The sequence below is a fragment of the Schistocerca gregaria genome, chromosome 1 (genome assembly GCF_023897955.1).
Source record: "Schistocerca gregaria isolate iqSchGreg1 chromosome 1, iqSchGreg1.2, whole genome shotgun sequence".
NCBI classification, from domain to species: Eukaryota; Metazoa; Arthropoda; class Insecta; order Orthoptera; family Acrididae; genus Schistocerca; species Schistocerca gregaria.
In genome coordinates, this window is record NC_064920.1 from 151,143,852 (window position 1) to 151,158,078 (window position 14,227).

General features: G+C 43.9%; 1 protein-coding gene across 6 annotated transcripts in view; it reads right to left on the reverse strand.

Moving 5' to 3' along the window:
* Nucleotides 1–14,227, reverse strand: part of LOC126335027 (rhotekin-like) — a 1,081,506-nt gene that overhangs the window by 110,974 nt on the left and 956,305 nt on the right. The window lies entirely within an intron of this gene.

Below are 14,227 nucleotides of genomic sequence, written 5' to 3' on the forward strand. Positions count from 1 at the left end.
CAATAAGGATTACCTCACATATTTTTTGTCTGAAAGCAAGTTTTTTTATTCAGGATTCCAACACACCATATTATTCCCCATTATTTTAGCTGCTTAACCCTATATCTCAACAAAATCGCTGTTCATTGCGACGGCCTTACGCCACCTTAGTTGGGGTGTATGTTCCTCCGCATGGTACCACTCTACTGCTCGAGGTCGGAACCAATGTCTTGCTGCATCAGTACCCACCCCGTCATGCACATACTACTTCTCGTGGAAAAATGGAAATGCCGTGTGACTAGGGCCTCTCGTCGGGTAGACCATTCGCCTGGTGCAACAAGTCTTTCGAGTTGACGCCACTTCGGCGACTTGCGTGTCGATGGGGATGAAATGATGATGAAAGACACACAACACCCAGTCATCACGAGGCAGGGAAAATCTCTAGCCCCGCCGGGAATCGAACCCGGGACCCCGTGCGCGGGAAGCGAGAACACTACCGCAAGACCACGAGCTGCGTACACTTCTCGTGAAGTGCAGCCTTCACTGGGCCAAACAGATGGACGTCGGAAGACGAAAATCACAGCGGGCACACGGTTTGAGTGTCCCAACTTGTGGAGGAGTGTCTCTGCACGACCAACAGCGGCGTATAGCTAAGCAGCGAGGTGTGTGTGTGTGTGTGTGTGTGTGTGTGTGTGTGTGTGTGTGTGTGTGTGATCCGCTGACCACCTCGATCATAGCTACGTGCGGCCGGCCGGCACGTGTAAAATCTGTCAAGTTTGCGCGACCTTGTTACGATAACGACGGATGTCTCGCCCAACGACTCACCGTGCTTTTGTTCACTGCCACGTCTCGGTAGACATTCTGCAAGCGGTGATGCTCTAATTTTCCGTCAAAATAAATTCAATGACAGGTCTCTGCTTGGTGCTTGGAACGCAAATGCGTTACAGGCACCACGTTGAAGGTTACGTTTAGCTCTGACACCTATCGTAACGCCATAAAACTACGGAGGCTGAAGCGGGATCATTCAAAATGTCCCCTCAGCGAATTCCAAAATTTTTCAGCCAAACCTCGCCGGGAAAAATGTGCGTTGCATTATTGAATGTCTCTCTTAATTTATGAAGGGATGGTATTCTAGTTCATCAGTTTGTACGCAACACACACAACTTCTTTAAAAGAATCATGCAAGCTAAACAACTCCGTTGACCTAGTTGATACTGAGGATAAGAGGGTACACAAAAAAAAGCACAATATATATTTTTTTAAATCCATCTTTTATTCTACATGTTTGAAAGTTTTACACAGTGTGTAGATACCTCCTTTAGAAACAATATTTTCATTTCTCCACATCATTTCCATCCCTCTCAACTGCCTTACGCCATCTCGGAACCAGCGCCTGTATACCAGCACGGTAAAATTCTGGACCAACCTGTTGGAGCCACTGTTTGGCAGAGTGCACAAGGGAGTCATCATCTTCAAACCTTGTTCCACGAAGAGAGTATTACAGTTTTCCAAAGAGATGATAGTCACATGGAGCCAGGTCAGGACTGTAAGGAGTGTGTTTCAGTGTTGTAAATGCTAGTTTTCTGATCGCTTCCATGGTTTTTTGACTGACATGTGGCCGTGCATCGTCGTGCAACAACAAAATATCCTGCTTTTGCTGATGTGGTCAAACAGGACTCAGTCGAGCTTTACGTTTCTTCAGTGTTGTCACATATGCATCAGAATTTATGGTTGTTCTACTTCGCATGATGTCCACAAGCAAGAGTCCTTCGGAATCGAAAAACACTGTAGCCATAACTTTTCCAGCAGAAGGTTTAGTTTTGAAATTTTTTCTTGGGTGAATTTGCATGATGCCACTCCATTGATTGCATCTTCGTCTCTGGTGAAAAATGATGGAGCCATATTTCATGAACTGTCGCAATTCTTCCAAGAAACTCAGCTCCACCATTTCGTACTGTTCCAAAAGATAGGTGCCTACCGTATTTCTTGTTTCTTTGTGAGCCACTGTCAACATCCTGGGAACCCGCCTGGCACAAACCTTTTGTTAGCGCCAACACTCTCAGTATTCTGCAAACACTTCCTTCCCCTAGACCAATGTAGCGTGACAATTCGTTCACTGTGATGCGCCTCTCGGCAGTCACCAATTCGTTAACACTCTGCATATCGTATGGAGTGTGTGCAGTACGAGGCCTGCCGCTGCGAGGACAATATTGCCGTGCCCGCATTCATGACGTAACCTGACTGCCCACCGACTAAGTGTACTGCGATCGACAGCACCATCTCCACACACCTTTTTCAACCTCTTGTGGATGTTTCCCACTGTCTCTTTTTCACAGAACAGGAATTCTATGACAGCACGTTGCTTCTGACGAATGTCAAGTGTAGCAGCCATCTAGGAGACATGCTGTGACGGCGCCACTCACGGGAACAGGTTGAACTAAGTTTGAAAACAAGTGGGAAGGATGCACTGTAAAGCTTTCACACATGCAAAAGGAAAACTGTATTTTTACAAAAAATAGTGTGCATTTCTTTTGGAGTGACCCGCGTACGTTACTGTGCAATGCGCAGCAGAACGTTGGTAAAAAATCTGTGATAGCAACGACGTTCCTGAGCCAGAGTATAGTGCTTTCGCCGTGCCCCCTTTACGACACAGTACTCCGTAGTGGTGTCAAAGTGCACACGTTTCTTCTTTTAAGAAGGCGCACCTGCTTTTTAACAGGCAGCTTCTCTCAGAGACCACGCCTTTGAGACAGCGGGACGAGAAGCCACAAAGCTGCCCGGAAACGATGACTAATGACGTCACTTTGTGTTGACACGAGAGCCCCGGTGTGTCGTTAAGGCAAGAGCGCCCTCGTGCGACAGGTCTCACCCGCATCTTAGCCCCAGCGGCGCTGCATAATGCGGCGGCATTAGCCCTGCAGTAAGCAAGGTGAGCCCAAAGGCGACCTGTTCATTAGCATCAGGCGCACACCTCCCCCAGCATCCGTAAATATGCAAACGGGGAAATGAGCACACCGCCACTGCGGTGGCGGATTACACGTCGCAGGTCAGGTAGGAATTACAAAGACAACCAGCTGCCTTACAGGTCTCGAGCGGTCATTATGTAAGCAGATGGGCCTACGCTAACGGCAGCCCTCATTCGAATTTCTATTGCAGTATACATCACATGTCAGCAGCATCCATCACACTGGAGCGAAAATAGTTAGTTTCGTCAACACTTTTCAATAGTTCACCAGTTAGCCTCTCACCCACACTCCCGATTCTTTAAAAAAGGGGTACCCAAACTTTTACCGTAACTAGGCCACATTGGAAGAAAACGAGTATTTTTAGACCGCCCACACTGGAAGAGGACAAGTATTTGAGGGCTGCATGTACATCGGGTGATCAAAAAGTCAGTATAAATTTGAAAACTTAATAAACCACGGAATAATGTAGATAAAGAGGCACAAATTGATACACATGCTTGGAATGACATGGGATTTTATTAGAACAAAAAAAAGTATTGCTAGACGCGTGAAAGATCTCTTGCACGAGTCGTTTGGTGATGATCGTGTGCTCAGCCGCCACTTTCGTCATGCTTGGCCTCCCATTACCCCAGACCTCAGTCCATGCGATTATTGGCTTTGGGGTTACCTGAAGTCGCAAGTGTATCGTGATCGACCAACATCTCTAGGAATGCTGAAAGACAACATCCGACGCCAATGCCTCACCATAACTCCGGACATGCTTCACAGTGCTGTTCACAACATTATTCCTCAACTACACCTATTGTTGAGGAATGATGGTGGACATATTGAGCAATTCCTGTAAAGAAAATCATCTTTGCTTTGGCTCACTTTGTTATGCTAATTATTGCTGTTCTGATCAGACGAAGCGCCATCTGTCGGACATTTTTTGAACTTCTGTATTTGTTTGGTTCTAATAAAACCCCATGTCATTCCAAGCACGTATGTCAATTTGTACCTCTCTATCTACATTATTCCGTGATTTATTAACTTTTCAAATTTATACCGATTTATTGCTTACCCGGTACTTCACTCTAACAGTGAGCGCTGAGGAAAAAAGGGGGCGGGGGGCGGTCGGAGGAATATAGTTAACACATTTAGACAATTTATATTTAATGTCATTTTCAGGTTGTTCATGTGAGGTTTTGGTTCTACCATTTGTATTCTTTAGTCTTGAAGTTAGCTGTTCACAAACGTACTTGCTTCCGAACAAAGATGATTACACAATCTGTACAGGTAAGGAGTATCTGTTTCCGGGCAGGAATGATTTGTACAAGTCCAACAAAGATACTGTTAGTTGTTAGTTCGCATCAGTTGATAGTAGTTCCAAGACACCTATCGACGAATACCGACCACAGACATGGGCCAAGTTGTTCAGACTAGACAGTTACAGAGAAGTTTCTCTACTGTGGGTGAAGCGTGAGGGAAACGACCATGGTGACCGCTGCGAAGTGGCGAAGGGCAAGGGAAGTAGCTACCGCCATCAGGTATAGTTCTAAGACGTTTTGATTTGTACCGATCATCTGCTATGGTAGGAACTGTACACGAAAGTAAAATGTTGTTCTTATTTGCAGCAATGGATATGGTATCAACACAGTTACAACAGAATTTTAGACAGCAAACATTGGCAGTAATTGTAATCCACATGAAGGTATCTAAGTACCAACTTTTGGTGATAATAACTACGGTGAAGGAGGTTCTTTATCACAACTGTACAGAAATAACAGTTTTTTTGTAATTCCATAAATCAATTTCATTATACGTCTCTAAATCTTTAGTTCGCACTTTCGACTGATGTTGCCGTAAGAGAAGTGGGCAAGTGCGTCTGACGGACTGGTCAGTTATATGAACGAGACAGCGGAAGTATGCCATGGACGCCAATACTCAGAACGGTGTGGACCAACGACGGAATAGTATCATGTAAGGGAAGTTACAGATTGAAATGGTTCAAATGGCTCTGAGCACTATGGGACTTAACATCTCAGGTCATCAGTCCCCTACAACTTAGAACTAGTTAAACCTAACTAACCTAAGGACATCACACATATCCATGCCCGAGGCAGGATTCGAACTTGCGACCGTAGCGACTGTAGCGCCTAGAACCGCTCGGTCACACCGGCCAGCACAGATTGAAAATATTCAACTTATCGTAACTTGAAATAAACGGAATTTTATGGGTCCTCCCCCCCCTCCCCCCATGCACATTGGGGTGAAAGTATAAACAGTTACGGCGATTGCTTCTGAAATAATAAACATTTTACTTACTTTTTTCTGTAGGACTCTTTTTCACTTGCCTGCCTCTTAAAGGTAAAGCGGATTGCCACACTGTCCACTTGTAAACGTGGAACACGATGAGCCGGTGGAAGAGATGGAGGTATACACCAACGTACCCACACTTTTGAACATCGATGTATTCCAGTCATATTCCAATACTGAGAATCCGTCGGCGCCTTAAGACGCTTAGGACGTACAGTTACCCGTACTAGTAAGTTTCGAAATTATTTCGGTGCTTTGACAAATAATTCATTTTCAGCTGATTAATTTTCATGGACATTTCTGGTATTCAAACGCTAACGCAGATAAGCTGTATTTATTGAATGAATTCTTGTAGGATATGTGATTACAGGGTTGCCAAATTTCCTTTCTCTGACTTCCATTTTATGCTGAAAATGTGCAAGGGATGAAATTTTGGAGGAGACTTTTTGTTCTGTTAGTTTACAAGGAATTGCACTATTGTGTCCGAGCGCGTCAATTTTGGTTAGCCCTGTATGTATCTTTCTCTGCTCGCTAAACATCACTCGGCGTTTGATTGGAACTTGCAAAGAATTACACTTTTTATTGACGGAAAGCAAAAGTGCTAATAAACTCCGATGGTAAATTTTTTGCTCCATACACACTGAAATCTTAGTTCTGCAAATCCCATTTACTTTCCCAAATGTGCTCTAGGGCACTTTTACTCCTCTCCAGGTTAATTTTACCGATCATCCTATCCTAAATACAGAAGCTCATCCAGTAGTTCAACGATTTTATTATTATTATGAAACGGTACAGCCCTGCAAAAAAATTTCAATAGTTCAGGTGTGTTTAACCCCGAAATTTCCCTTTCTCATTTCATCACCTCAATTATTTGAAAAATTTCTCAAGGACAGCAGAGAATAGTGTTTGGTGAGCAGAATATCTGTGTCCGACTGCTAATATATTGTTACAGTCTACGTGTTTTTCGAAACATCCTTATTTTTCTTGGAAAACTACTGTTCGTAAAAAGGGTAGACAGCACGTCTTTCTATGGATCATCAGCCGTAAGATAAGCAGCCATAACCGTGCATAAATACATTTCAGTTTTGGTCGCAATTTATTATTTTTTATTTTGGTTACACGTTTCCGCTGAGTATCATAATCTGATCTGTCATGACACAAAAAGGATAAACATGGGATACATAATTCCTTGCAACATTACAAAAATGTTTTTCGTAAGAAAATAAAATAGCCATGGCATGAACGTCATTTCAATAGATCACAAAATGAGATGTGCTCACAATTAATTATAAATATTGTAATATACATGAGTAACACATACAAAATACTTTTAAACGTCAATAATTTTCAAGTATTTGCCATGTATTAGTCATGTATATTACTCTACTTGTACTTTATTAAATGCGTGCACTTCTCATTTTGTGATTTACTGAAATGACGTGCATCCCATGGTTATTTTCTTTACTTAGGAAAAATATTTTTGTAATGTGTGGAAGGAATTGTATATCCCACGTTTATACTTTTTGTCTGATAACAGCTCCGACTACAGCAGTTAGCCAAAACGCGTAATCAAAATCAGAAATAATAAAGTGCGACAAAAACCGAAATATTTTGTATGTTATACTCGTTGTTAAGCAGTCTTTTGCAGGTACTTCAGACAGCATTGTGTCTATCACGTCTGCATCCAATTAGTGACCATCTTCCATTCATTCCATCACAATCTTCGTTGCCTTTTGAGTATAGCGATTAGGTCGGCAATTGGGGATTTCTATTCGACTCATTAGTATTGCACCTTTTTAAACTTTATTTACCTGTTCACTGTGCAGTGCTAGTTCCTCACATAATCGCAGTGGTTTCGCTCATGTCCTTATAACAACATAACTTGCGGCACTATTTCGTACATCAAATACTTGACATGGCGTTTCAACGAACCGTTTTTCTAAATGTGAAATGTCACGACAGACTTTTTGGACAATCCAGGCTTGTGCATTACCTTCTTTATTGTCATGGTTAACGCTGCCGAAACACTGCATTACCCTGTAGAAATCCAGTATCATTCAGGTGAAATATGCGGGAACGGCAATCGCGCCGAATGACATCCCCAGCTATGACAGTGGCCATACGACAAGAATTTCGCTACCAAATGTACGTCTCTATCTCATTGCCCCCACTGTTGTTGAGACAATGGACCATCGGAATAGCGCGGCACACAACGGAGTCATCGATGCATTCGATGATAACTGTAACATGGCAGTGACTAGAAGCGAAGCAACAGACTCTTTCAGTGAAGACGGTATCGACTAGAGTTGTAGACCGTGAAATTAACGATGGAATCTGCTCCAAATACTTGCTCAATTGAACAGGCATTCCGCCTCGAATGACGCTGACATTAACGTTGCCGGTACGTTGAAAAACTTAGTCCCACCGCCTCCCAAACGGGACACTATTTTCACGGCAGAGTGCTGCGGGGACCTGCTAGGTCTCAATGTACGGTTCAAAGCGACGCCTCATTGAGTACCACGCATAGAAATACCGCCACCGCAGTGGAGAGTAATTAAAATTCCGTCCACGTTTCCTGCCATAATTTCTGCTTGTTTACTGTGAAACTCGCCTTGTGTAAACACACAAAAGGGACTGGCATTCTTTAGGCTAAATGCTTCACGCGCACGACACAGCACATAGGTACGCCGAATGCAGGGTACTTCCGTTAGTAATACTAATTCGCTGCAGGCCTTTGAAGGTGCTGTGTAAGGAAAGACGAATGTAGGTGGTCGCCAGATTTCTATGGCAGCTTACAGTTCCGCAAGAAATTAGGAAACGTTTCAGCGAAAAAGCCTATATTATATCTCAATAGAGACTAACAAAGCGAAAAAATATAAAACCTAAGAAACTACTTTATTTGAGTTAAACAACAATTTATCTTACATCTCTAAAGTTTTGGTCAACGATCTTGATAACAGTTCCACAATGCTGGAGAAAAGTACATACAGTAAGTGATAGTATGAAGGACACGAACCAATAATACAGTCAGACGAATGAACTAACATACGCATTTGATTCGATGAATTTTGTATAAAAGAACACAGTACATCGTAGTGAACGGTGAATGTTAAACAGAAACTAATGTAACGTCGGATGTGTCTGAAGGAAGCGTAATAGGAACAGTGACAAGCTGCAATACAAGACAGTTCGCTGACGATGCTAGTGTCTACAGGGAAGTAAAGGCTTTGAGACATTATAGCTAAAGGCAGAGTGACTTGACAATAATGTTTACAAATAAGTGAAAGAACCCGACAGTATTAAAAAAAAATGTTCAAATGTGTGTGAAATCTTATGGGACTTAACTGCTAAGGTCATCAGTCTCTAAGCTTACACGCTACTTAACCTAAATCATCCCAAGGACAAACACACACACACTCATGCCCGAGGGAGGGCTCGAACCTCCGCCGGGACCAGCCGCACAGTCCGTGACTGCAGCGCCTAAGACCGGTCGGCTAATCCCGCGCGGCTCGACAGTATTCGATTTCAAGGTTAATGAAGAACAATTTGAGCACAACACATCGTTTAGGTATTTATGCGGAGTGCTAAAAACAAAGGACAATGGTGTGAAATCAACATTAGCGAAGGCGAATGGGAGATTTGCTGGAAGGGTCCTGGGAAATTGCGTGCATTCGTAAAGGAAAATGGTTCAAATGGCTCTGAGCATTGTGGGACTTAACTACTGAGGTGATCAGTCCCCTAGAACTTAGAACTACTTGAACCTAACTACTCTAAGGACATCACACACATCCATGCCCCAGGCAAGATTCGAACCTGCGACCGTAGCGATCGCGCGGCTCCAGACTGTAGCGCCTAGAACCGTTCGGACACGTAATGGAAATCGCATCTTTGGTGCGACCAATACTATAGTATTGCTGCTTCGTTTAGAGTCCTCCTCAAGAAAGCATGACAGCAAAAAGAGAACGATTTCAGTGACGCACTGCTAGAATCCTAGCACGTCGATATAGGTCGTATGAAAGTGTAACATAGATCCTCAAAGAACGTAAATGAGAATCTCTGAAAGAATGATGTCTTAGTTCTCGTCGTGACTTGTTTCCTAAATTCAAAAAACATGTATTCGAAAAATATTGTGGGGCCATTCTGTTGCAATCAACGTGTATATCGCATGGATAGCATGAAAATAAATTTGGAAGAATTACGGCGCATACAGAGGCACGTAGATTTTTTTTCTCTCGCTCACTAAATAACTGAACACGGCATAAAATCGATGTGGTGGCCAGAGGTGACAACTCATCCTGGTGCTCACATAGCCGTCCTGGACGATGCGAGCTGTATGAACACCCGCCCTCTCTTCTTGGAACTATTATGGCAAAATCACCATGGCCACAATATGAACATGTTCTGTCAAAATGGTCACATGGTCCTTGGTTGCGATGTGACCTTGCAGAACATTCATGGCGCCCACTGATTGTCACGGTATGGCTGCCAAATCATCGAACCCTCCACTGTTTTTTACTCTCGGGACGTAAGCTCGATCAGAAGTTGGGAAGTGCGTGCAAGGCAGTCCACCCAACTAACCTCCTTCAACTGCTCCACCGCCCTCGATCTATGGTATCGGCGCCACGTTATGCTCTACGGTCATTTGCATCACAGTTCGCCCAGCAGTCCCTGGTTATGGACTTCGTGTTCTTTTGGTGCTGACAGGATTCGCGAGTTAGACATTCAGGTCTGCACTTACTTTTACAAGCCGCCGTCCTGTTATTTTTTTGTCACAGTCCTCTTCAATAACAGTCTTCACGGTAACTCAACACACATTTTCGTTCGCGTCGTGACTTAGTGGATAACGTTTTTTCTGCCTCCCCTGAGTGCGGTAAAAATCTCATCAGGTATTGTGTTTCTTGAAACATCGATAACTTCGGCTACCTTGGTTACGGGCGCACCCACAGTATGAGTATCAAAAATTTGACTACGTTCAAAGTTACTGAGCACCGACATAATGCCCACGACTGACACCTGCAGCGTATTAAGGACATGACGCAAGTGCCGTTCATGGTCAAATACAACGACGCAACCTGCAGGTTTTCCTGCTTGTATGTTTAAGCTTGCATTTCTCGCTGTGTTTACTTTTTTTTTTTCGACATCTGTATTAGGACGCGTAGATAGGCACACATACCATTTTCTGTCACGCAATAAGAGACTAACATAGATAAAAAGTACTCTCTGCCAGATATTGATCATACGCTTATGAAGTATAAATGAGGATGTAGATGTTTAACAACTGATATACTTACCAGTCATACTACACTACTGGCCATTAAAGTTGCTACACCAAGAATAAATGCAGATGATAAACGGGTATTCATTGGACAAATATATTACACTAGAACTGACATGTGATTACGTTTTTATGCAATTTGGGTGCATGGATCCTGAGAAATCAGTACCCAGAACAACCACCTCTGGCTGTAAAAACGACCTTGATACGCCTGGCCATTGAGTCAAACAGAGCTTGGATGGCGTGTACAGGTACAGCTGGTTCATCAAGAGTAGTGACTGGCGTATTGTAACGAGCCAGTTGCTCGGTCATCATTGACCACACGTTTTCATTTGCTGAGAGATCTGGAGAATGTGCTGCCCAGAGCAGCAGTCGAACATTTTCTGCAACCAGAAAGGCCCGTACAGAACCTGCAACATGCGGTCGTGCATTATACTGCTGACATCTAGGGTTTCGCAGGGACCGAATGAAGGGTAGAGCCACGGATCGTAAGACATCTGAAATATAACGTCCACTGTTCAAAGTGCTGTCAGTGCCAACAAGAGGTGACCGAGACGTGTAACCATTGGCACCCCATACCATCACACCGGGTGATACGCCAGTATGGCGTTGACGAATACACGCTTCCAATTTGCGTTCACCGCGATGTCGCCAAACACGCATGCGACCATCATGATGCTGTGAACAGAACCTAGATTCATCCGAAGAAATTACGTTTTGCCATTCGTGAACCCAGGTTCGTCGGTGAGTACACAATCGCAGGCGCTCCTGTCTGTGATGAAGCGTGAAGGGTAACCGCAGCCACGGTCTCTGAGCTAATAGTCCATGCTGCTGCAGACATCGTCGAACTGTTCGTGCAGATGGTTGTTGTCTTGCAAACGTTCCCATCTGTTGACTCAGGGATCGAGACGTGGCTGCACGATCCGGTACAGCCATGCGGATAAGATGCCTGTCATCTCGACTGCTAGTGATACAAGGCCGTTGGGATCCAGCACGGCGTTCCGTATTACCCTCCTGAACCCACCGATTCCATATTCTGCTACCAGTCATTGGATCTCGACCAACGCGAGCAGCAGTGTCGCGATACGATAAACTGCAATCGCGATAGGCTACAATCCGACCTTTATCAAAGTCGGAAACGTGATAGTACGCATTTCTTCTCCTCACACGAGGCATCACAACAACGTTTCACGAGGCAACGCCGGTCAACTGCTGTTTTTGTATGAGAAATCGGTTGGAAACTTTTCTTATGTCATCACGTTGTAGATGTCGCCACCGGCGCCAACCTTGTGTGAATGCTCTGAAAAGCTAATTATATGCATATCACATCATCATCATCTTGTCGGTTAAATTTCGCGTCTGTAGCACGTCATCTTCGCGGTGTAGCAATTGTAACGGCCAGTAATGTATGTCCCTATCCTGACATATGCATCAGAAACATGGTTTATGACAGGAAGGGAGATAAGCAAAGTACAAGCAAGTGAGATGAAATTGAGAAACAGCGTTGGAGAGATAAAGGTAGGTTAACAAATGAGAGTATCAGAGAGTTAATGAAGGAGGGGAGAGAGAAATCAAGGCCGAGATGGTATGGACACGTTAAGAGACTGGAGGAGAAGTGGATACCCAGGAGGATACACGAGATGAAATTGGAAGTGAAGAGACCAAGAGGCAGATAGCTGAAAGGAGTAGAGGAATGCGTCCAGAAGAAAGGAGAAAACTGGACCAAGGTGAAGACGGAGGTGGCACGACAGAAGACGATGGAGAGGCCTATGTTCCATACAGATCCCATCAGAGGCTGGAAACTGTCCAAGATGATGATATGTTCATTAACTCGGCAACAATGATCGGGGAATCATCTCTGTATCTCCATCCTCTTATGCTGCACAGATAAGAACCACTACAGATAAGAACCACTACAGGTGTATTTATGTTCATTCATAACGTCACGACCCGTTTCGAAATTAACATTAAGTGTTACTGTCAATAGCCTTCTGAGAAAATCTGTTACGAAGACAGTTGGCAGTGGCGACTAATGATGTTCCGTCCAGTGAACAGGTCGTGACACAATGAATCAGACTTAGTGCAGTTGTGGCGGCTCTTACCAATAGTATAATCTGCATACATCTGCTGAAGAAGCTGAGTACAAGGCCGAACAACGGTCAATAACTAAGTACAGTATGCCTCGTGGGCAACTCGTGGACTTAGCTGCACAGTGGTGCCTGAAGGTAATGAAAATTCTATACATCGCCAATAATCATGGACACAAACTGCATGCATACGAAAAAATGAGCACACATATGGAACCCCCGAAACCAGTTATGGCGTCATGCAAAGCTGTATAAACACAAGTTGTTAATAACTGCAGCTAGCGGACAGTCTTCGGTTGTTCCGTTGATATCGTTGGCATCTGGCTCATAGGAGTGTGTCTCCACAGCGAAGTATTGTAATGTATCGTGAAACTTAAATTTGACCCAACTACCTGATATCGCTTACTTAAAAACTGAGTGGTGTGGACAAATCTGCGGTGGAATGCGAAAAACTAGTTGTTACTTATTGGAGAGACACATAACGAAAGAAAGAGAGCGGGAGGGACAGGGAGGGGGGAAGACAGAGGAAGAGAGGAAAGGAGGGAGTGAGGGAAAGAGAGGGAGGGAGGGAGGGAGGGAGGGAGGGAGGGAGGGAGAGGTTGCGTGGGGTGGGGGAAAGGTAGAAGATGTGAGAAGATAAACGAGATTTAAAATCGATAAGCCTTCACAAAAAGCCTATGCTGTCGGCATTTCCCGCTTAGAGGGCTATTAGAACCGTCTCAAACCTGTGTCGTCCTTGCTCTGAGGAGCTGGGTATTTCCTAAGCTCTCCTAATGATCCTGGAGCTCTCAGGTAAACTGAAGACAGCCGCCTCCGCAGCCGATTCGCTGATTCTTGATAAAGTGGTGTTGCTCGCCTCAAACCTGCACGTTTCCAACATAATTTGCTTCGCCGCGGATCGTAATGAGTTTTTTGTTCCGTTTTCTATTGTTCCTTAGTTGCTCACAATACATAGAGGTGTGTTTCGCATTTGCAACTCAGTGAAATGCAGTTTCTTTTACCCATACGCGTTTCGCTTCTTTTTATTTTCGAGGTATTTTGAGTGGTGTTTTCCAATGTTGATAGTCCTTTGTTTGGCCCTGGAATTAGATTTACTGGGTGCCCACACTCCAAATGTATTAAAAGAATGACAAGTGAGTCTAGCAAACACAAGTATCACAACTGAATTATGCAACATTGCTATGGACTCTACAATCTGTATCACTAAAACAGCTAAAACATTTACCATGTCCCACTTGCAGGTTGCTTATATGCGTTAGGTATATAGGTACATATATTGTGATAATTGGTATCTTATGTACTCATTTCAGTGTGCTAGTTGTTTTTTATTCATACTAACAGTCTTGCCCCAAACGCATTGCATAATTTATTACTAGAAGTTTTACGCACAGTGGTAACTGCGCCATTATGTGAACTATGTCTGTCAGCAGAGACTACGTCCACGCATCCACACTTCACACCTGATCTGCTTCCCAGGGGAAAATACACATTAATGGCTCACCTTGAAGGCACCAACCAACCTGAAAACATACTACTCGTAATATCTATAATTATTTGTCTGTAAATGAAGTAAACACTGATGTAACGTTGTTTAGAGCCCTGTACTCAGTCATCAATAGAAATGT